Below are 23,943 nucleotides of genomic sequence, written 5' to 3'. Positions count from 1 at the left end.
AATTACAAAACATCATGCCACAGGAGAACCTTGACCTAATATTGACTAATAAACAAGCAACTCTGGTAAATCGGTTGCTTGAGGCATTCCCAGCACACAGCAGCGGTGATGGTTCTCACACGAGCCGTACGGGCCGGGGGCAGCTTGGCAGAGGTGTTCGTGGTGCACACAGCAGAAGTGGCGTTGGAGACAGGGGTTTCATGACAATGTTGTGGACTGATTTTTCAAATACCGCTCACACAACTGGTAATACTGCATCGATGGAAAGTGACAGGAGACAGCAGTTGTCAACTATGGTTACAAACTACTTTTCCTCCCATATCGATGTTCTCCCACACAGGTCATTCCCTTTTGACTATTGGGCCGCTAAACTGGACACCTGGCCTGAATTGGCCCAATATGCCTTACAGGAGCTCGCTTGCCCAGCTGCAAGTGTGCTATCGGAAAGAGTCTTCAGTGCAGCTGGATCAATCCTGACAGAAAAAAGGACCCGTCTGTCAACCCAAAATGTGGATGATCTAACCTTCATTAAAATGAACCACGCATGGGTTTCCAAGGATTTTGTCCCACCTTCCCCTGATGACACATAGGGTGACAGAAAAATGGCTTGCTTTGGTCCACCTCTTCCTGGTACTTCACCTATTTTGCCTTTTGCATCAGCTGAATGTCCAACATCAACATATGCCACTTTCTAAAACTCCCTAACTGTGCTGCCTCCCCCCCATGGCCGGGGTCACCACCTAGCGCACGACACCGTGCGAGTGCCGTTGCCCTGGACAGGTGGGTAGGCCGACTCTTGGGCGCGGGCACTGGCACAGGGTCCCTCATAGTGCAATCAAGTGTCTCTGACGGTGGTGGTGCACACCCGCCGTCAGACACACCGCTGTACTATGAGGGGCCCAGTGCCAGTACCGACGCCCATGAGTGGGCCCCCCTTGCTTGGGCAGGGCCCCAGCATTTGCAATCTTTACCTCTCCCTGCTCCTCCGCTGTGTAATCTGGGCCGTCAAATCCATACTGTGCCTGACACCGTCTGAGCCTGCCTCCTGATGTATAGACATATATTTTGAATGTGTACGCTATCCATACATGTTATCTGGGGATACGGTACCCTTTCTAACCTTTGTGCAATCACGTGCAATCCATACTGGGCCTAACACCGTCTGAGCCTGCCTCCTGAGACATATATTTTGAATGTGTACGCTATCCATACATGTTATCCGGGGATACGGTACCCTTTCTAACCTTTGTGCAATCCATACTGGGCCTAACACTGTCTGAGCCTGCCTCCTGAGACATATATTTTGAATGTGTACGCTATCCATACATGTTATCTGGGGATACGGTACCCTTTCTAACCTTTGTGCAATCACGTGCAATCCATACTGGGCCTAACACCGTCTGAGCCTTCCTCCTGAGACATATATTTTGAATGTGTACGCTATCCATACATGTTATCCGGTGATACGGTACCCTTTCTAACCTTTGTGCAATCACGTGCAATCCATACTGGGCCTAACACCGTCTGAGCCTGCCTCATGCTGTATAGACATATATTTTGAATGTGTACGCTATCCATACATGTTATCCAGGGTTACGGTACCCTTTCTAACCTTTGTGCAATCACGTGCAATCCATACTGGGCCTGACACCGTCTGAGCCTGCCTCCTGAGACATATATTTTGAATGTGTACGCTATCCATACATGTTATCCGGGGATACGGTACCCTTTCTAACCTTTGTGCAATCACGTGCAATCCATACTGGGCCTAACACCGTCTGAGCCTGCCTCATGCTGTATAGACATATATTTTGAATGTGTATGCTATCCATACATGTTATCCGGTGATACGGTACCCTTTCTAACCTTTGTGCAATCACGTGCAATCCATACTGGGCCTGACACCGTCTGAGCCTGCCTCCTGAGACATATATTTTGAATGTGTACGCTATCCATACATGTTATCCGGGGATACGGTACCCTTTCTAACCTTTGTGCAATCACGTGCAATCCATACTGGGCCTAACACCGTCTGAGCCTGCCTCTTGCTGTATAGACATATATTTTGAATGTGTACGCTATCCATACATGTTATCCGGTGATACGGTACTCTTTCTAACCTTTGTGCAATCACGTGCAATCCATACTGGGCCTAACACCGTCTGAGCCTGCCTCATGCTGTATAGACATATATTTTGAATGTGTACGCTATCCATACATGTTATCCAGGGTTACGGTACCCTTTCTAACCTTTGTGCAATCACGTGCGATCCATACTGGGCCTGACACCGTCTGAGCCTGCCTCCTGAGACATATATTTTGAATGTGTACACTATCCATACATGTTATCCGGGGATACGGTACCCTTTCTAACCTTTGTGCAATCACGTGCAATCCATACTGGGCCTAACACCGTCTGAGCCTGCCTCATGCTGTATAGACATATATTTTGAATGTGTATGCTATCCATACATGTTATCCGGTGATACGGATGTGCAATCATGTGTACGCTATCCATACATGTTATCCGGGGATACGGTACCCTTTCTAACCTTTGTGCAATCACGTGTAATCCATACTGGGCGTGAGAACGGCTGGCGAGCTGTTAAGCAAGCTACAGCACCTGTCCAGACAAGTACAGGGATTCCCTAGCGAGGAGACTTATTTGATTGTTTTCAATGTTGGGACAGCAATTTTTGGGGAGCAATGATAGATGGGGCCCACCATACACTGGAACATTCCAAAGGTGAACATCAGACACTGGAGCAGCATTTAAAGGGCCCATTATACACTAGAGCATTAGAAATGGGGCCCATTATGTTTGGAGCATTATTTGGGCCCATAAGACAGTGGAGCTTCATCCATGGGGACCAACATATACTGTAGCATTATGTGGAGCTCATCATATACTGTTTCAAACATATGGGACCAATGATTCTGTATGGAGAAATAGATGGGCCTCGTCATGAGATGTAAAAAGTGAGGTATTTTTCAATGGACTATACCGCTATTTCTCTGCCGTATCGGAGCATGATGAATTGTGGTATGTGTTAAAGGGGCGCTCTTTCGCCCAGGGCACATGAAAACCTGGAGCCAGCCCTCCCCCCCCACAGTTTGTAGCCAAATAACCCCCATTTTTCAGTGCGTAACTTGTATTATGAAGTTAATTAAGGTTGACAAGCTTAAGAAAGAAGAATTGATGCTTTTGGCATTCAAATGGGCACTGTAGGTGTGTTTCCTGTCCTCCTCTCACTGCCGACTTTTATTCCCCATTGACTTACATTGGGTTTCGTGTTTCGGGACGACCCCGACTTTTCCCTATAATCGGACGATCTTGCTCGACCCGACTTTTGGAAAAGTCGGGTTTCACGAAACGAAACGCGACCCTAAAAAACCAAAAGTCGCTCAACTCTACTTTCACTTTGCTATTTCTCTCCCTTTGCAGTGCATTCTGGTAAAGTTGCAATGCATCCTGGTAGCCTTGGCAAAGGATTATGGCTAGTTCAGCCCCCATTTTCCCTCCAGTCCACCATTTTCCTTCTGCCTGCATTCAAGAAGCATCTCATTTCTCTTCCCCCCTTGTGACAGCATCGCTGGTATGTATTTATGTTTCCTGCATCCAATTCCTTTCTCATACTAGCCTGCTTAGTTAGTTCTCTCCTGGTTAGCTACTAGTGCAGATGTTGATTTACATTGTATTATGTATATATGAATCCCTGATGAACCCAGTATTGATTGTATGCATATATGTTTTGTTTGTAGTTTCACTGCGCCAATATACCATCACGTTCAATAATGCACAGATTCAACCTACAGTCTCTTTATTGGACCCCCGGTATAGCGGTTTAGCTGCCTGTATAAGCTACATGAATTCTTCATTTAGTGAGGACAGAACAGTGAAACAGCGGCCATCCAGCTAGTGGGAATTCAGAGAGAAGAGTCTTCCATCCTGCAGGGACCAGTGAAACACCGGTCATCCAGCTAGTGGAATTTAGGGAAGAGACAGCCTTCCATCCAGCTTGCAGGAACTACTGAAACTGCAGAAATCCACCTAGTGAGATTTAAGTCACCGGCTACACAGAGACGTAATACATCTACAGCAATCTCTGCATAGCCAAGCATCCCTCCAAGACACCATGTCCCACAAATCACAAAGGACAAAATCTGTTACATCTGTCTCCTCAAAGACTATATCCATCAGCAGCGAGGTCGCCATTGCATGTGCAAATGCTGAAGCCGCCAAAATGCGAGCAATCTATGCTGAAGAAGAGATGCAACTTAAATTACAGAAAGCACGCCCAGATGACCAAGAGAGAAGGTCACGCTTAGAGAGAGATGAGCAAGAGAGAAAGACGCAGTTAGAGAAGGCACGCCTAGATGACCAAGAGAGAAGGTCACGCTTAGATAGAGATGAGCAAGAGAGAAAGATGCAGTTAGAGAAGGCACACGTGGATGCCGCCTTAGAGAGCCTAGCAGTAAAAAGAGAAGATGCCGCAGCACTAGCCGAAGCAGAATCACTAGAAGCCGTGCACAACCCTGCGCTGCATAGCCGAAGCAGTACGTCAAGTCTGAAGTTGCCACTGCAAGATTCACCACAACGCACATCTCAGTATGTTAATGAACTTTCTGATCCAAACTATATCCAAGAACACGACACATCCAGTGAAGCGAGTGAGAGTCATCATGAGGCTCAGCTCCAGGAAAACGTGGAGCAAAACAATTCTGCTAATGACTACCTTGCCCCTCGCCAGGTAAGCAACGTGAATCACCTTGCTGACACACCGCACGTCAGACCAAAGCAATATGACACCGGCTGGCGCCAGTCTGAGGATACTAACAGGTATGAACCCACCTTCGACGTGATCTGGTTGCCAAGGGACCTTCACTGACCATGCTGAAGGTTACAGAGCTTGGAAAGCTTCCTTCCAAAATGTCACTAGAGACTTGGGGCTACAACACAGGGAAGAGATAGACCTCTTAGTCAAATACCTAGGAGAAGAGTCAGTCAAACACGCAGTAAGGATCAGAGACATTAATATAAATCACACCGAAATTGGCCTCAAAGAGATCTGGAAGAGGCTAGATGAGTGTTACGGCTCAGCAGAGGTAATAGAGAGACCATTGTTCAAAAGAATCGATGACTTTCCTAAAATATCTAACGAAGGTCTCCAGAAACTTAGAGAACTAAGTGACCTGCTAAAGGAAGTCCTAGTTGCCAAATGTGAAGGTGACCTACAAGGACTTGCATTCCTTGACACAGCCAAAGGTGTTAACCCTATAGTCCAAAAGTTGCCCTACAATCTACAGGAGCGGTGGCTCACACATGGTTTCACATACAAATACAAACACAGTGTTGCATTCCCTCCCTTCTCCGTTTTTGTAGACTTTATGCACAAACAAGCGACAATCAGAAATGATCCCAGCTTTGATTTTGCAATGTCATAACCCACACCGTCACCAGCTGCAAACCCACGCAGAACATCCGTGGCCAGGGCCGGACTGGGACAAAAAAGCTGCCCTGCCACACAAACCCCACCAGCCCACAAACTATAACACTCCTCACCCCGATCAGTGAATTTTTGCTATACTTTGTCGTCTCCTCATCACTCTCTTTAAGGAGTTATTTGAAGAGCCACATGTGAATGGCACCACAGTGCGTATGATCGACCACAGCTCCATTTACATGGTGCTCTTCAAAGCTACGTTTCCTAGGATCATGGGGGTCCCAGCGGTCAGATCCACAACAAACAAAGTCATCCCCTATCCCCACATAATGCTCCATACAGTATTATGTGCCCCATATATTACTGCATACAGTATAATGGACAGCATATATTACTTCATACAGTATAATGGGCACCATATATTACTTCATACAGTATAATGGGCCCAATATATTACTTCATACAGTGTAATGGGCCCCATATAATTCTTCTCCCCAAACCCCACTACTCTGGTCTCCTCAGTGTATTCTGATCCTCTGCACTGCTTGGCACAGGGACATCATTAACTTTACGTATATAATTGTCCACTTGGACTGATAGTAATAGTGATTTGTTTGTACCCTGTTGTTTGGGGCTGGCCCTCTTTATGGAGGTGCTCAGGGCATATGATTATACACCAGTAAAAAGTATGAGAGGCTCAAAGTGACCAGTGCCTCCCGATGCAGGACAAATCATGATCCGCTCACATGGCCGGCATCCCCGAGTTCAAGGTGATCCTGCTGTCCGCGCTGTTTGAGGAGGACACAGTGATGGATCTGAAGCATTCCCTGAGGTGCCTCCATGGTTCCGTCACAATCTCCTCCCGAAATTACCTCATTTCCGGTCAGCTTCTAGCACGTCACTTCCGGTGGAACGTCACATGCGAATTTTAAAGTGCTCCTCGGGGCTCCGCCGTGTACTCCTGTGTCCGCGCGAAAAGTAAGCTCCCAGCCGGGGCAGCATCTCTCTCAAAATCGGGACTGTCCCGCTGGGAGGTATGAATGCTCCCCACGATACACCTTGCACACGTATAGCACCACATACATCATACACACACGGTTCTGCTTTTTATGCCTCGTACACACGGCTTCGTTCTGTACACCGTGCACACACACGGCTCAACTCAGTACACACATGGCTCCACTCCGTAAACCTCGTATACATGCGGCTCTGCTCTGTTCACCTTGTACGCACGTGGCCATGCTCTGTAAACCTTGTACACAAATGGCTCCTCTCCGTAAATCTTGTACACATGCGGTTCCTCCTCCATACACTTCGCACACACGCAGCTCCGCTCCATAAACACGTGCGACTCCGCTCCGTACACCTCGTACACGTGCGGCTCCGCTCCGTACACCTCGTACACGTGCGACTCTGCTCCGTACACCTCACACACTCGCGGCTCTGCTCCGTACACCTCGTACACACACGGCTCCGCTCCATACACCTCGCACACATGCGGCTCTGCTCCGTACACCTCGCACACGTGCGGCTCTGCGCCGTACACCTCGTACACGTGTGGCTCTGCTCCGTACACCTCGTACACGTGTGGCTCTGCTCCGTACACCTCGTACACGTGTGGCTCTGCTCCGTACACCTCGTACACGTGTGGCTCTGCTCCGTACACCTCGTACACGTGCGGCTCCGCTCCGTACACCTCACACACTCGCGGTTCTGCTCCGTACACCACGTACACACACACGGCTCCGCTACACCTCGCACACACACGGCTCTGCTACATCCACCCTGTAAACCCTCCCTGACCCCACACAAACTTCCCCTCATCCTGGACGATGAGAACCAGCACAGACAGCAGAGTCCTGCATAAACCAAGGGCTGATACTGGGAACTGGGGGAACATTATACTGTGTATGGGGGGATGGCAGTACAGGGGGAACAATATACTGTGTGGGGGATGGCAGTACTGTGGAAATATTATATTGTGTGGGGGGGTGACGGTAGTGGGGAATATTATACTGTATGTGGGGGGACGGTGATACTGTGGGAACATTATACTGTGTGTGGGGACAGGAAAGGGACATTGTAATATGTGTTTCGTTACTTTCTGTTTTCCATACTTGGGTCACATTTATCTACCAGAGGAAAGGGAACAAAATGCTTTGATTCTTAGAAAGTGACAACAAAAAAGCACCAAGATAGTCTCAGCTCTGAAAAGGTTACTTCCCCCTGTGCCCAGTAATGGGGAATCTCCAGCACCTACCTCCACCTGCAGAGCCCCACTCCACATAGAGAATAATGGAGCCTCCAGCACCGACCTCCACCCGCAGAGCCGCACTCCACATAAAGAATAATGGAGCCTCCAGCACCGACCTCCACCTGCAGAGCCCCACTCCACATAGAGAATAATGGGGCCTCCAGCACCGACCTTCACCCGCAGAGCCACACTCCACATAGAGAATAATGGAGCCTCCAGCACTAACCTCCACCCGCACTCCACATAGAGAATAATGGAGCCTCCAGCACCGACCTTCACCCGCACTCCACATAGAGAATAATGGAGCCTCCAGCACCGACCTCCACCCACAGAGCCGCACTCCACATAGAGAATAATGGAGCCTCCAGTACCGACCTCCAGCCACACTCCACATAGAGAATAATGGAGCCTCCAGCACTAACCTCCACCCGCACTCCACATAGAGAATAATGGAGCCTCCAGCACCGACCTTCACCCGCACTCCACAGAGAATAATGGAGCCTCCAGCACCGACATCCACCCGCAGAGCCGCACTCCACATAGAGAATGGGGCCTCCAGCACCGACCTCCACCCGCAGAGCCACACTACACATAGAGAATAATGGAGCCTCCAGTACCGACCTCCACCCGCAGAGCCACGCTCCACATATATGGCTGCTCTCAGTGCTCTGTGCTGTGCGCACAGGACCTGTAATGAGGTCACAGGAGGGGAGGAGACAGGGGTCACATGATCGGGGGCCCTGACTCCTTACGTCCTGTGATCTCATCACTTACAAGCCTTTGCACACTACCAGCAGCACCAGCGTTCAAGCTAAATTGTAGGTGCTGCTGGTAGAGTGCAAAGACTTGCAAGTGATGAGAAGCAGCAGGAATACTTCCCCGGGGCTTTCGAGGACAAGCTGCTGGCGTGAGGTGTGCCGAGCGCACGATCCTTTCTCCATGTCGCAGCTTTGTGCGGCAACTGCTGTTTCCCACCGACCAGCAGTCTCCGCCCTCAAAGAACGTCCGACGACGTGCAGCGTCACCACGTCGCGGCACGTTCTTAACCCCCTAGGGTGCCGCTGCCTGCCGCCTTGCCAGCAAATTTCAAGGACCGGCGGCAGGAAAAAAGAGGCCGACCCGCCGCCGCTGTCGCATTATCTGGCAAGCGGCCAGAGGAGCGGGCGCCCAGCCAGTGGCCCATCAGTGCATGAAATTGGCAGCCCAGTGGGAAAATGCCCGGTTGGGTAAGTGGCCATTCCGGGCCTGTCCGTGGCAGTGCTCAAGACTTATGTTTCTTCTCCAAGTTCTAATTACAGGTCTGCTGGCTGCTCCCAATCAGAGACTAAGGTGCAGGACCCTAACAAGCAGTGCCTGTGTAGGATTGAGCTGGTTCGCCGGATGCAGTGACGAGACACTAGACGAATGGTGGTTTACGAAATTACTTTTATATAACTTTAGCCGCTGGGCTTAGCTGACCAAAACAAGAATTAAGAACAACACAAACAGTCCACGCAGGGACTCAACAATCTTAACCAAATATAATGCCACTTAGCCTTCCAGGGACTGCTGGTTTCGGTAGCGTGGCCGCGTAGAGGTCGCTGGGGCGGCTGTCCTGAAGTCTCGCTACCCCGGGTAGGAATGGGGCTCAACAGGCCCTGAAGAAAGCGATGACGGTGGGGCGCAACAAGCCCTGAAGACAGCGATACCGTTGGGGTGCAACAGGCCCTGAAGAAAGCGATGCCATTGGGGCACAACAGGCCCTGAAGAAAGCGATGCCGTTGGGGCGCAACAGGCCCTGAAGAAAGCGATGCCGTTGGGGCGCAACAGGCCCTGAAGAAAATGATGCCGTTGGGGCGCAACAGGCCCTGAAGAAAGTGATGCCGCTGGGGCGCAACAGGCCCTGAAGAAAGCGATGCCGTTGAGGCGCAACAGGCCCTGAAGAAAGCGATGCCGTTGGGGCGCAACAGGCCCTGAAGAAAGCGATGCTGCTGGGGCGCAACAGGCCCTGAAGAAAGCAATGAAGGTTGCGCGCGGTGATGACGCAGTTTTCCAGATGACCTGTAGCCGTCCTTTATCAAGGAGTCTCTCCCAAAGTCGGGGTAGCGGGCCTTTTATCTCGCCTGAGACGAGGTGGCGTTTCTTCAGGCCGGTGACGGCCGGGTCGGCGTGATGGGGGAAGGCTGGGGGGAAGTGCCCAGGCCTCTGTGGCTGGGTAACGGGTAGTCATGGCCACAACCTGAGGTAAAGCTCCTCTCTCACCAAGGCGGGGGGCAGCAGGGATGATTCTCTCAGAACGGGGGCAGGGAACAGTCTCTCACGTCTCTCTCGTCGGTAAGTCAAAAGCTTTCTCCTCACAGGCTCCTCTCGGTGCCCCTGCAAGTCACCCTGCGTCCTGCCTTTACTCTCACTCTCTCCCAACTGCCACTGCCGCGCGTCCCCTGCTCCTTTTACTATAGCCCCGCCCCCTGTCGCCCTGACAACTTCAGTCGTATGTCTCCCTTTGTAATCCTCCTGATGTGATTCCTTCAATAACCCTGATGGCGGTCCCCCTGGTTCCGACCCGAACACTATATGGGGGCCCTCCTTCCCACATTCCCCCACCCTGTAAGCTCGCCAGTCCTCGGGCGAGGGCGTCATTCTATTGAGATTGGCCTGTAAGGGTGTCGATATTCATTGCCATACAAACTGGTCTTGTTCATACCGTTCGGGGGGTTTGCCGGCTGTTGACCGCTCGGAGCGTCTAAGTTCTACTGGGGTGAAATCTTCAGGGGTGGTGGACATTGGCTGCAGGATGCAGGTGGGTTAGTTGGGTCAACTAGTTCAATATTGAGTGGAGGGCCTTTGGGGTTTGGAGGGACATTCTCGTCGTCCGAGTCCCAGCATCTGGACTCCGGTTCGGATGTCAACGAGATGGGTTCCAGTTGTTTCAGGTCAGTGGAAATACACGGGCGTAACATATTACGATGCACAATATGAGTGGGCAGTGTTTCATCCTGCTCGGGCCGTATTTCGTACACAGGTCCTTCTGGGTGGATACGGCGTAATACCCGATAAGGACTCTTCCCAACGTGGCTCCAGTTTGTTCTGAGGGCGTTGATCCAGTACCAGCACACGGTCTCCGCTTTGGAGATGAGGGGGTGAAGTTGTATTCTTTCCTGGGTATTCCCAGTCTTGGAGTTTGGTCTGTACAATTCGGTGAAGAGTTTGCAGCCTGTGGCGATGATTTCGGACCCAGGACGACACTCCGGTCCAGGGCTGAGGCTCTTCGGGGTCCAACTCTACCTCCGTGATTCCTTTACCCTCTCGTCCAAACAGCAGGGAATAAGGCGTATAGCCCGTAACTCGATGTACCCGGTTATTATAAACCCATACTAGTTCAGAAACATATTCAGGCCAACAAGCTTTCTTGTCACTCTCCAGAGTACGCAGCATTTGAATCAATGTCCGATTGAATCGTTCACAAGCCCCATTCCCTTGCAGGTGATACGGTGTGGTCCGGGACTTATCAATCCCATAGAGATGATGTAGTTCCTCCATAACTTTCCCCAAAAAACATGCTCCCTGGTTGGAATGTATACGTTGAGGACAGCCATACACTCGTATAAAGTTTCTGCAAATTGCGGAGGTGGCCGACTCCGCGGTCTGGTCTCGAGTAGGGGTGACCACAGCGAACTTGGTGAAATGATCCACCATAACGAGGCAGTGTTCGTATCCCTGGAATGCGGGACCAATGGTCAGATAATCCACCATCAGAAGCTCAAGGGGTGCTGAAGTCACAATAGTCTGTGTTGCGGCTCTCTGAGCGGGCGGTTTGGCCAATTCACATAAGCGGCAGGTACGGCAAATTTCATCCACAACAGCCGACAATCGTGGGTGATAAACTTTCTGTTGTAGCCATTGCAAAGTCTTTTTAACTCCAAAGTGGGCCCCTTTTTTGTGAGCCTCTCGAACCAGTTCGTGTAGTTGAGCTCCAGGCGTAACCACCTGCCACACAGTCGTTGAGGTTGTTTGCGACGTGAATTTACGGTACAGTAGTCCCTTTCGGATAATCAGTCTCTCCCATTGTCGCAGCATTAGCGCCAGGTCTTGGGTCAAAGTTTGCCGTTGAGTACCAGTGGGTAATTGACCAGCGGCGACCCATGTCCAGAGAAGTCCAATTTCTTCATCTTCTTGTTGTTGTTGTATCCACTTATCCTGAGATTGTTCCAGGATGCCCCTGTGGGCCTCTGGGGAACATACTTTTGAATCAACATTGGTGAGCACGGCAGCGGTGAGAGCGAACGGTATTTCTTCTCCTTCTAATTCTTCGTCTCGATTCTGTCCTGGAGTTGTATGTCGAATCCTGGAGAGGGCATCTGCATGGACATTCTCGGCCCCTCTTTTGTAGATAATCTTATACTTCGCCATCCGGGCCACCCATTTCTGCTCCAAAGCCCCCAACTTGGCGTTTTCCAGATGTGCCAGTGGGTTGTTGTCAGTTCGCACTACCACCTCGGAGCCCGCTAGGTACTCTGCGAATCTCTCCATCATAGCCCAGACCACTGCGAGGAGCTCGAGCTTAAAAGAGCTGTAATTGTCAGGGTTACGCTCGGAGTCATGGAGTGAGCGACTTCCATATGCGATCACTCTCTCCCGGCCATCCTGAACCTGTGACATCACAGCCCCCAGCCCGTGAAGACTCCCGTCAGTGTGCAGGATGAACGGCTGAGAGAAATCCGCATAAGCCAACACTTGGGCATCCGAAAGTGCAGCCTTGAGGTCTCGGAAGGCCTCTTCTTGAGGGTGTTGCCACTGGATTTTTCGCCCATTGGCCCCAGCGGGAGCCCCCTTCAGCAGGTCATGCAGGGCTCGAGCTCGACATGCAAAATTCTTTACGAAGCTACGGTAATATCCACCTAACCACAGAAAAGCCTGCACGTCTTTCACCGTCTCGGGGATAGGCCATTCCTGGATAGCAGCAATCTTCTCCCGGGATGGCCTCACACCCTCTGCCGAAACGACATGACCCAGATACTCAATCTGAGAGCGAAATAGATGGCATTTCTGAGGCTTCACCTTCAACCTGTACTTTTGCAGCCGGCTGAGTACCTGTCCCAACCGCTTCAGGTGGTCCTCGAAGGAGGCGGCATAGACAATGATGTCGTCCAGGTAGATCAACGTGGCCTCAAAATTAAGATCCCCTAGACATCGCTCCATCAATCGCTGAAAGGTCCCGGGGGCGATGGCCAGCCCGAATGGCATCCGATTAAACTCAAACAGTCCCATGGGCATTATGAACGCCGTCTTAGCTCTGTCCTCTTCTGACATGGGCACCTGCCAGTACCCACTGGCCAAGTCCAGGGTCGAAAAATATGTTGCCTTGCCCAATGCAGACAGAGACTCTTCTACGCGGGGCAATGGGTATGAGTCTTTAATAGTGCAAGCATTCAGTTTGCGATAATCCACACAGAATCGTAGTGTACCATCTTTCTTCCGGACCAACACGATGGGGGCCGCCCAGGGGCTTTGACTTTCCCGTATCACCCCTTTTTGCAGCATTTGAGCCAGCAAAGTTTTCACCTCTTGATAGAGTTGTGGCGGAATCTGTCGATATCGTTCTCGGATAGGGGCCGCTCCTGCTGTGGGGATCTCATGAGTGATGGCGGTGGTACACCCAAAGTCGTCCTCATGGCTAGCAAATACTTCATGGTACTGTCCCAGCAATGCTTTTACTTGTGAAAGTTGGGCTGCAGTTACTCCAGAAAGCTCGGCCCGCATCTGCTCCAAGATATTTCGGCCCTTCTCTTGTGTCGAGACTTCGTGGGCCTGTAAGGTTCGTATTGTTACCTCCCAAGGATCCTTGGGGTTTACTCATAATTGAACCGCAGGAGCGGGCAGCACTTCTTCTAAAGGCTTTACTAGTTTAGCCAGTACAGTCCGTGCTTTCAGAATGGTATCTCGGTCTTCAAGGTTAACGCAGCGTACCAGGACGGTTCCTTTTTGCACCGTAGCAAGGGAATGGGCCACCAGTATGCCAGGAGGCAAGTGCTCAGAGTGACACGGCTCCACCTGCACCTCCACGCCCTCCAAAGGTATCAGGGCCCAAATTGGTAGGGCCACCACTGTCTGTCCTGGAGGCAGCACAAGCAGGGGTGCCGCTGACGCGAAGACCTTGCCCAGAGCCTCACCCTCCTGGCAGTCCCGATGCACCCGCGCACCTCGCACCAGCTGCTGGAATACCTGTCCCTGAGCTGTGCGAGAACCCCACTGCTTCAGTGTCCTTTGTGTGAGATCATTAAGCAACAGGTTACCAAACTCTTTTAAAATATTCATGCCTAGGGTGACGGGGTGTCGTCGATCAGCTTCTCCTTGAGTCAGCACCACCCCTCTGCGGCCAAGGGGTTTACCGCACAACGTCACCTGCACCCACACTACCCCGGCAACCGGGACCGGCAGTTGGTTGGCGGCTACTAGTCTAATCATGGACCCCCACTGAGGCCTTGCTGTCTCCGGAAAGTTTTGTTGAAAGTACGATGCAGGCATAGTGGTTACTTGTGACCCCGTGTCCACCAGACACCGGACGGCCCGGCCCTCTACTTCTGCCCAAACTACCAGACACTTTGCTACCAAATCTTCAGGACTTCCACCACCCCTAGTTGTGGTTTTTGGCTCCAAGCGGCGTCCCCCCAGCCCGGAGCCCTTTTAGTTTAATGGCCGCCGGGGTGGGTATCTCCCACGCCGCGGACACTCTCGGGTGAAGTGGCCTGGTTCTCCACACTCATAACACCGGGCGGGTATAGACTGACCACCCCACGGGGAACGTGACCCCCAGGGACGGGATTAATGCTAGGTCGTCCAGTCTCCGGTTCTGTTCTTTTCTTTACTTCAGCCAACTCGCTCTTAATGTTTTTCAATTCTCGCTTCATCTCCTCCACCCACTGAGGTTCCTCAACGGTGTTCGAGGAGGCCTCCACACCTCGGACCTTCCCCACGGGGACCGCCATCCCTTGCTCTTGCTCCCGTACCCGTGCCTGACTTCCCACTTCTAAAAAGTCTGTTTGGGGATTCATTCTGATCTGTTCCCGTAATGCCTGCTTTATCAGTGGATCTCGCAGTCCAGTCACCAGTAGGTCACGTAGGGTAATGTCAACAGGTCCTACCCCTACCCCGTCTTTTCTTTCAATAGCAGTATGTAATTCTTGGAGTACATTCATATACTGAGTAATCGTCTCCCCCTCTGCCTGCATCCGACTATACAGACGGGTCTTTAACTCTCCCTCATTAGTGGGATCCCCGTGGGTCTGTTCCACTATCTGCAACACCTTTTCAAAAGTGTTACAGTGCCCTGGAGGTTTCAACATCACTGACCTCCGCACCTCCCCGTCTAGAGCCATGAGTGCCACTTCAGCTTCCAGGTCAGGGGTCATTGGGTGCATCCGAAAGAGCCCCCACATTTGCTCTGTCCAGCTCCATAGCTTAGTATTGGAGCCGGAGAATCTAGGCAGGTTGTTCAGCATGGCCCCCAATGAAATGCTAGTACGGGGGCCCTCATTATTTACGGAGTTTACAGCTTCCCCCTGACCTGGGCCAAAACCGTCCACGCTCGGAGACTGCATCCTGCCGACTACGCCAAGTGTAGGGTTGAGCAGGTTCGCAGGATGCAGTGACGAGACACTAGATGAATGGTTGTTTACGAAATTACTTTTATATAACTTTAGCCGCTGGGCTTGGCTGACCAAAACAAGAATTAAGAACAACACAAACAGTCCACGCAGGGACTCAACAATCTTAACCAAATATAATGCCACTTAGCCTTCCAGGGACTGATGGTTTCGGTAGCGTGGCCGCGTAGAGGTCGCTGGGGCGGCTGTCCTGAAGTCTCGCTACCCCGGGTAGGAATGGGGCTCAACAGGCCCTGAAGAAAGCGATGCTGTTGGGGCGCAACAAGCCCTGAAGACAGGGATGCTGTTGGGGCGCAACAGGCCCTGAAGAAAGCCATGCCGTTGGGGCGCAACAGGCCCTGAAGAAAGCCATGCCGTTGGGGCGCAACAGGCCCTGAAGAAAGCGATGCCGTTGGGGCGCAACAGGCCCTGAAGAAAGCGATGCCGTTGGGGCGCAACAGGCCCTGAAGAAAGCGATGCCGTTGGGGCGCAACAGGCCCTGAAGAAAGCGATGCCATTGGGGCGCAACAGGCCCTGAAGAAAGCGATGCCTTTGGGGCGCAACAGGCCCTGAAGAAAGCGATGCCGCTGGGGCGCAACAGGCCCTGAAGAAAGCGATGAAGGTGGCACGCAGTTTTCCAGATGACCTGTAGCCGTCCTTTATCAAGGAGTCTCTCCCAAAGTCGGGGTAGCGGGCCTTTTATCTCGCCTGAGACGAGGTGGCGTTTCTTCAGGTCGGTGACGGCCGGGTCGGCGTGATGGGGGAAGGCTGGGGGGAAGTGCCCAGGCCTCTGTGGCCGGGTAACGGGTAGTCACGGCCACAACCTGAGGTAAAGCTCCTCTCTCACCAAGGCGGGGGGCAGCAGGGATGATTCTCAGAACGGGGGCAGGGAGCAGTCTCTCGGAACAGTCTCTCACGTCTCTCTCGTTGGTAAGTCAACAGCTTTCTCCTCACAGGCTCCTCTCGGTGCCCCTGCAAGTCACCCTGCGTCCTGCCTTTACTCTCGCTCTCTCCCAACTGCCACTGCCGCACGTCCCCTGCTCCTTTTACCCTAGCCCCGCCCCCTGTCGCCCTGACAACTTCAGTCGCTTGTCTCCCTTTGTAATCCTCCTGATGTGATTCCTTCAATAACCCTGATGGCGGTCCCCCTAGTTCCGGCCCGAACACTATATGGGGGCCCTCCTTCCCACACCTGCTCCATCAGAAGCCTCATCCTCTCCTGAAATGCAGAGCCTTCAGGGGAAAATCTATGCCAGATCGCAGAAGTTTCCTGAAAGAGAACGGTATCTGATACAAGTGCTGCTCATCCACCACTCGTCTCGCCAAGGATTGCAAGGTCAGTGTAAAATGCTCAGAGTGTGGCACCACAGATCATAACACTGCTCTACACCCTGGCCCAGCTCCATGGAATGCACAAAACATGGCGGGGAGGAAAGGAACACTGATGCAGCTACGCCAGAGATAACTTCACAATGTACTGAAGTCGGTAAAGGGACAATAGACAGTAGGTCTTGTTCAAAAATATGCCTCGTCAGAGTCTACCCAAAGGGTCATAGAGACAAAGCTGTAAAGGTACTGTCACACTTAGTGATGTACCAGCGATCCCGACCAGCGATATGACGCAGTCAGGATCGCTGGTACATCGCTAAGTGGTCGCTAGTGAGCTGCCACACAGGCAGATCTCACTAGCGACATCGCTGGGGACGGGGGTCGCTACTTACCTGTCACACCAGGCGATCCTGCATCCTCCCGCCCGGCTCCACGCGTCGCTCGTCTCTCCACAGGAAGCGCCGCAGGAAGCTGACGACGAGAAGCGGTCCTGAACGTTCTCGCGCGATCAGCGATAACCAGCGGGGGAGCCGGTCGTAGGTAAGTATCAGACACAGAGATATCGCTAGCAATATCGCTATAACGTCACTAGTTATAGCGATATTGCTAGCGAAATCTCTTAGTGTGACAGGACCTTAAGACTGTATGCTATCTTGGATGATCAAAGTAATGGATCCTTGGCTAGATCAACATTCTTTGACCTATTCAACATCAAAGGGCCAAGCACTCCCTACTCATTAAAGATGTGTGCAGATACTGTGACAACAGCAGGTAGGAAAGCTGCTGACTACCAAATTGAGTCCTTAGATGGACAATTCTGCCTATCACTACCTACAAGGATCGAGTGTAACCAGATCCCAGACAATAGATCTGAAATACCTACGCCAGATGTGGCAATCCATCACGCTCACTTGAAACGTATAGCACACCTTATACCAGAACTCGACCATCAGGCACAGATAATACTACCTTTGGGAAGAGATATCCTACAGGTTCATAAAGTAAGAAGTCATATCAATGGACTTCACAATGCTCCCTATGCCCAAAAGCTAGACCTAGGATGGGTCATAATAGGAAACGTATGCTTGGGACATATGCATGCCCCATCTTCTGTGACAAGTATGCTAACAAATACATTGGAGAAAGGACCCCCATCTCTGTTTCAACCTTGCAACAATGAGTTCCATGTCCCCTTCCTCCACTTTAATTTGCAGTCCCTCTTACTTCATCATTTGCAGTCCCCTATCCCCCTCACCTCATCTGAAGTCCCCCTTACTTCATCATTTGCAGCCCCCTATCCCTCTCACTTTATCATTTGTAGTCCCCCCCTCAGACACACTTCATCATGTGCAGTCTCACTCCCCCATTTCATCATGTGCAGTCCCCCTCCCCTACCTCATGTGCAGTCCCCTTCCCCCACTTCATAATGTGTAGTAACGCTCTCCCCCACAGTGTAGTCTGACTCTCCCCCACTTCATCATGTGCAGTCCCCTTCCCCCACATCTTCATGTGCAGTCATCCTCACCCCCCACTTCATCATGTGCAGTCTCACTCCCCCCACTTCATCATGTGCAGTCACACTCCCCCCACTTCATCATGTGCAGTACCCCTTTCCACCACTTCATCATGTGCAGTCCCCCATCCCCTTCCCCCACTTTAATTTGCAGTCCCCCTTAGTTAATCATTTACAGTCCCCTATCCCCTCTCACCTCATCTGCAGTCCCCCTAACTTCATCATTTGCAGCACCCATCTCCCTCTCACTTCATTTGTTGTCCCCCTGAGACACACTTCATCATCTGCAGTCCCCCTCCCTCCACTTCATCATGTGCAGTCTCACTCCCCCCACTTCATCATGTGCATTCCCCCTCCCCTCACTTCATCATGTGCAGTCACCCTCACCCCCCACTTCATCATGTACAGTCTCACTCTCCCACACTTCATCATGTGCAGTCTCACTCCCCCCACTTCATCATGTGCAGTCTAACTCCTCCCACTTCATCTTGCGCCGTCCCCCATTTCATCATGTGCAGTCACCCTCAGCCCCCCACTTCATTATGTGGAGTCTCAATCTTCCCCACTTCATCATGTGCGGTCTCACTCTCCCACTTCATCATGTACAGTCCCTCTCCCCCCCATTTCATCATGTGCAGTCCCCCTCCTCCACTTCATCATGTGCAGTCCCCCTCCCCCATTTCATCATGTGCAGTCACCCTCACCCCCCACTTCATCATGTGCAGTCACCCTCACCCCCCAATTCATCATTTGCAATCCCCCTCCTCCTCCCCTATTTAATTCATTTTATAGAGAAAACAAAACCATTTTACATACTTACTGCCCTAATGATCCCCTGCAGGCGCAGCTCTGCTTCTAGCATCCGGTACATGTCTGTGCGAACACGCTGTCACCTGACCAGAAGTACAGAGAAGATGTAGGGGCAGGAACTGCACAGCCGTCAAGGTTAGACAGCCGTGCACAGCTTTAAGAAAGCTCCCGAGCCCCAGCACTGACGTGTGCACTGCAGCACACAACACTTCAGTGCACGATGGGGTTCATGAGCAGAAGCACGACAGCAGGGCCCCGGACCTGCGGGCCCCCTCTGTACTGCTGCTCACTGGGCCCCATACTGCAGTAAGGGCATTACTTCCCTGATGGCGGACCTGCCCCTTGTAAAGACTATAAGTGAAAAGATCCAGTTCTGTGGAACCAAATAGTTGACTTTTTTTTTTTTAAAGGAATAGTCAGCAGAGCAGCAAGAATAATTTTTAAAGGAAAAAACTTGCCACTATTGACCTGGTGACATATCTTCTTTAACCAGATTTACTCCTAATCTATTTGGGTTCTGGTTAAATTTGCTTTGTAGCTTCTGATTATAACATACTCTGAGTGACTTATGTCTCTGTTCTCCAAACTGTCTATGAGAAAATCTGGCTATGTTGCAAATAGCTACCAATCATAGATTAGTTTTCATCTTTTTAACTGCTACAAAAAATGGAAGCTATACTGGAAGTGTATTCAGGACTACAGAACAGGAGAAGGAATGGGGTACTCTGGTTACAAGTAAGTTGAGCATCAGTACTCAATGTCAAGCAGCAGCCGCAAAAGCAAACAAGATATTAGGGTGTATAAAAAGAAAGATAAAATCCTCTGATCCCAACATATTGTTACCCCTTTATAAATCACTGGTGAGGCCATATCTAGAAAACGGGATCCAGTTTTGGGCCCCACATTTAAAAATGGATTTTCAGAAATTAGAGTCAGTTCAAAGGTGGGCAACTAGATTATTACAGGGGATGGCAGGCCTCTTATATGATGAGAGATTGGAAAGTTGGGCTTGTTTACCTTAGAAAGAAAGATGCCTCAGGGGGATCTCATTTACATGTATAAATATATGTGTGATCAATACAGAGGACTGACACATGACTTATTGCTTCCAAGGACCATACTTAGGACCATGGCGCACTTATTATGGGTGGAAGAAAGGCAATTCCGGCAGCTAAACAGGAAAGGGTTCTTTACAGTTAGATCAGCCAGACTGTGGAATGCCGACTACAAGAGGTAGTAATGGCAGACACTATAACAGCTTTTAAAAAAGGGCTGGATGATTTCTTCAATACACATAACATTGCGGGTTATAGATAATTTAGTGACAAAATGTACAGTTGGTGGAGAAAGGTTGAATTTGATGGCCCTAGGTCTTTTTTTTTTCAACCTACTGTATGTAACTATTTGAATCACACAAAAACATTTGCAAACCATAAACTCCACTCATTGTGGGAAACCCCCCCAAAAACAGACAAACACATAAAATAGACTTTAAAAAGGCCCAAATGTAAAGATGACTATGGCACAAATAAAAAGGCAAATAACTAAAAATTTGACAAATTCAATAATGAATCGACCCCTTTATGCTTGTTTTATTATAACATGGTGCAAATTAGATAAGAAAACTATGAAGCATTTTTAGTAGTACTGGTAGGTAAATTTAGCCCATATTAGGTGAGCAGTCCAGGTGTTACATCTATAATACTGACATAATAATGCGTTGTTACCGCTGTCTGAAACCGGCCTAACCCAACAGAAAGGGAAGTGTTCAGGCTTGCTGTGACAAGTGATAGTTTCCATGCCTGTAGTACTGACAGTATCACAAACAGCAGTGTGACTAATTGCTGGGTTTTGTAGAACAAGACATACAGTTAACTATAAAGCTGTGTACCTGAGGCTCAGATAGAAGGCAAAAGATGTACTGAAGGTGTGAAGAAAGATTATAAAATTGCCTTGAAATATTGGAATTGTTTTAGTCTCACATAATACAAAAAGTGTAATATTAGATCAAGGGAATCTGTGTAAATGCATACTCCAGTATTGTATTTATTGCTACATTTAACCCCTTTACGCCCCGAGGGTGGTTTGCATGTTAATGACCAGGCCAATTTTTACAATTCTGACAACTGTCCCTTTATGAGGTAATAACTCTGGAACGCTTCCATGGATCCCGGTGATTCTGAGAAGGTTTCCTCAAGATATATTGCACTTCATGATAGTGGTAACATTTCTTTGATATGATTTGTGTTTAATTGTGAAAAAAATGGAAATTTGGCCAAAATTTTGAAAATTTTGCAATTTTCCAACTTTGAATTTTCATGCCCTTAAATCACAGAGATATGTCACATAAAATACTTAATAAGTAACATTTACCACATGTCTACTTTACATTAGCACAATTTTGGAACCAATTTTTTTATTTGTTAGCAAGATATGAGGGTTAAAAATTTAACAGCGATTTCTCAATTTTACAGCACCATTTTTTTTTGGACCACATCACATTTGAAGTCACATTCTATATGAAAGAAAATAGCCAAAAGTGACACCATTCTAAAAACTGCACCCCTGAAGGTGCTCAAAACCACACAATTATTAACCCTTCAGGTGGTTCACAGGATTTTTTGAATGTTTTTAAAAAAATGAGCATTTAAATTTTTCACAAAAAAATTACATCAGATCCATTTTTTTTATTCACTCAAGAGAAACTGGACTCAAAGAGTTGTGCAATTTGTCCTGAGTATGCTGATACCCCATATGTGCAGGTAAACCACTGTTTGTGTGCATGGCAAAGCTTGGAAGGGAAGGAGGGCCGTTTGACTTTTCAACGTAAAATTGTCTGGAATTAAGATCGGGCGCCATGTCACATTTGGAGAGCCCCTGATGTGCCTAAACAGTGGAAACCCCCCACAAATGACACCATTTTAGAAACCTGACCCCCTAAGGAACTTATCTAGATGTGTGGTGATAACTTTGACCCCCCAAGTGTTTCACAGAAGTTTATAGCGTAGAGCTGTAAAAATAAAAAATCAAATTTTTTTTCACAAAAATGTTCTTTTTGCCCCCAATTTTTTATTTTCCCTTGGGTTACAGGAGAAATTGCACCCCAAGAGTTGTTGTGCAATTTGTCCTGAGTATGCTGATACCCCATATCACCTGTTTAGGTGCATGGAAGATCTTGGAAGGGATGGAGTGCCATTTTACTTTTTCAACACAGAATTGGCTGAAATTAAGATCGGACACCATGTCGCATTTGGAGAGCTCCTGATGTGCCTAAACAGTGGAAACCACCCACAAATGACCCCATTTTGGAAACTAGACCCCCTAAGGAACTTATCTAGATGTGTGGTGAGCACTTTGAACCCCCAAGGGCTTCACAGAAGTTGATAACGCCGGGGGATTTCCCAAGGGTAACAGAAGAGATTGGACCCCAAAAGAGATTGGGCATATTGTCCTGAGTACGCTGATACTCCATATGTGGGGGTAAACCACTGTTTGGGCACATGGCAGAGCTCAGAAGGGAAGGAGCGCCAAATTTTACTATTATGGTTTGCAGATGCCATGACTCACTGAGAGAGCCCATGAGGTGGCGAAACAGTAGAACCCCCCATAAGTGACACCATTTAACGAACTACACCACTCAATGAATTCATCTAGGGATTCAGTGATCATATTGACATCATGGGTGTGTCACAGAATTTTATACCATTGGGTAGTGAGGACAAAATAACTACATTTTTACCACCAAAGATTTTACAGTTTCACACAAGAAGTGGGTAAAAACGGCAACAAAATTTGTCCCACAATTTCTACTGAACGTGGCAATACCCAATATGTGGCTGTACAGTGCTACTTAGCCATGCGGAGAGACTCAGGAGGAGCGGAGCGCTATTTGCCTTTTCAAGTGAATGGGTCTGTGCACATGTCAGTGTGTTTCCATGGACCATGTGTCCGTGGGCAAAACACGCTGACATGTCCATTTTTTAATGTCAGCATAGGCCATAAAATGTCCCGCACAAGTGCATACACATAATACACATTGATGTCATCCATGTGACACTCATCGGCGCCGAGGAAGAAGCGTTACAGTAAGCACTGTTCCCCGTCTCCGGGTGCTGAACACAGCTCTCAACATTCTCCCCTGCCCCCTGCTCTGCCGGCGATTGTCACGAGCAGGGGAGAATGAGAGTTACATTTAAGTAATAAAAGAGACAGCAGGCGGCGGCTGATGGGACTATTACTCCCATCAGCCTATCCCTGCTGCTGCTAATGACAGTGACAGCAGGAGCGGCGGATGGGAATATTCATCTGCCGCTCCTGCGCTGTAAATAAATACGGTAATTTAAAAAAAAAAGGCGTGGGATTACCCCTATTTTTGATAACCAGCCAGACAAAACTCACAGCTGGGGACTGCAACCTTCAGGTGTCAGCTTCAGCAAGGCTGGTTATCAAGAACAGAGGGGTCCCCAGTTTTTTTAATTATTTAAATAAATCATTTTAAAAATGGGCATGGGGTCCCCCCATTTTTGACAACCAGCCTTGCTAAAGCTCACAGCTGGGGGCTGATATTCTTAGGCTGGTAAGGGGCCATGGATATTGACCCCCCCAGCCTAGAAATAGCAGCCCGCACCTGCCCAGAAAAGGCACAACTATCATTAGATGCGCCAATTCTGGCACTTTGCCCGGCTCTTCCCACTTACCCTTTAGCGGTGGCAAGTGGGGTAATATTTGTGGGGTTGATGTCACCTTTGTAATGTCAGGTGACATCAAGCTCACAGCTTAGTAATGGGGAGGCGTCTATAAGACACCTAACCATTACTAATCCTATAGTTGTATTGTAAAAAAAGACACAGCCAGAATAATGTCTTTTATTTGAACAAAATGACACAGACTCCTTTATTAATCTCAATTAAACCATACTTACAACCTCACCTAATCCCAGCGAAGCCCTTGATCGCCTGCAATAAAAATAAA

This window comes from Dendrobates tinctorius, unplaced genomic scaffold (assembly GCF_039654945.1).
Source record: "Dendrobates tinctorius isolate UK_male_01 unplaced genomic scaffold, ASM3965494v1 ptg000003l, whole genome shotgun sequence".
NCBI classification, from domain to species: Eukaryota; Metazoa; Chordata; class Amphibia; order Anura; family Dendrobatidae; genus Dendrobates; species Dendrobates tinctorius.
The sequence above is the reverse complement of the archived record's forward strand: the minus strand, read 5'-3'. Positions refer to the sequence as shown.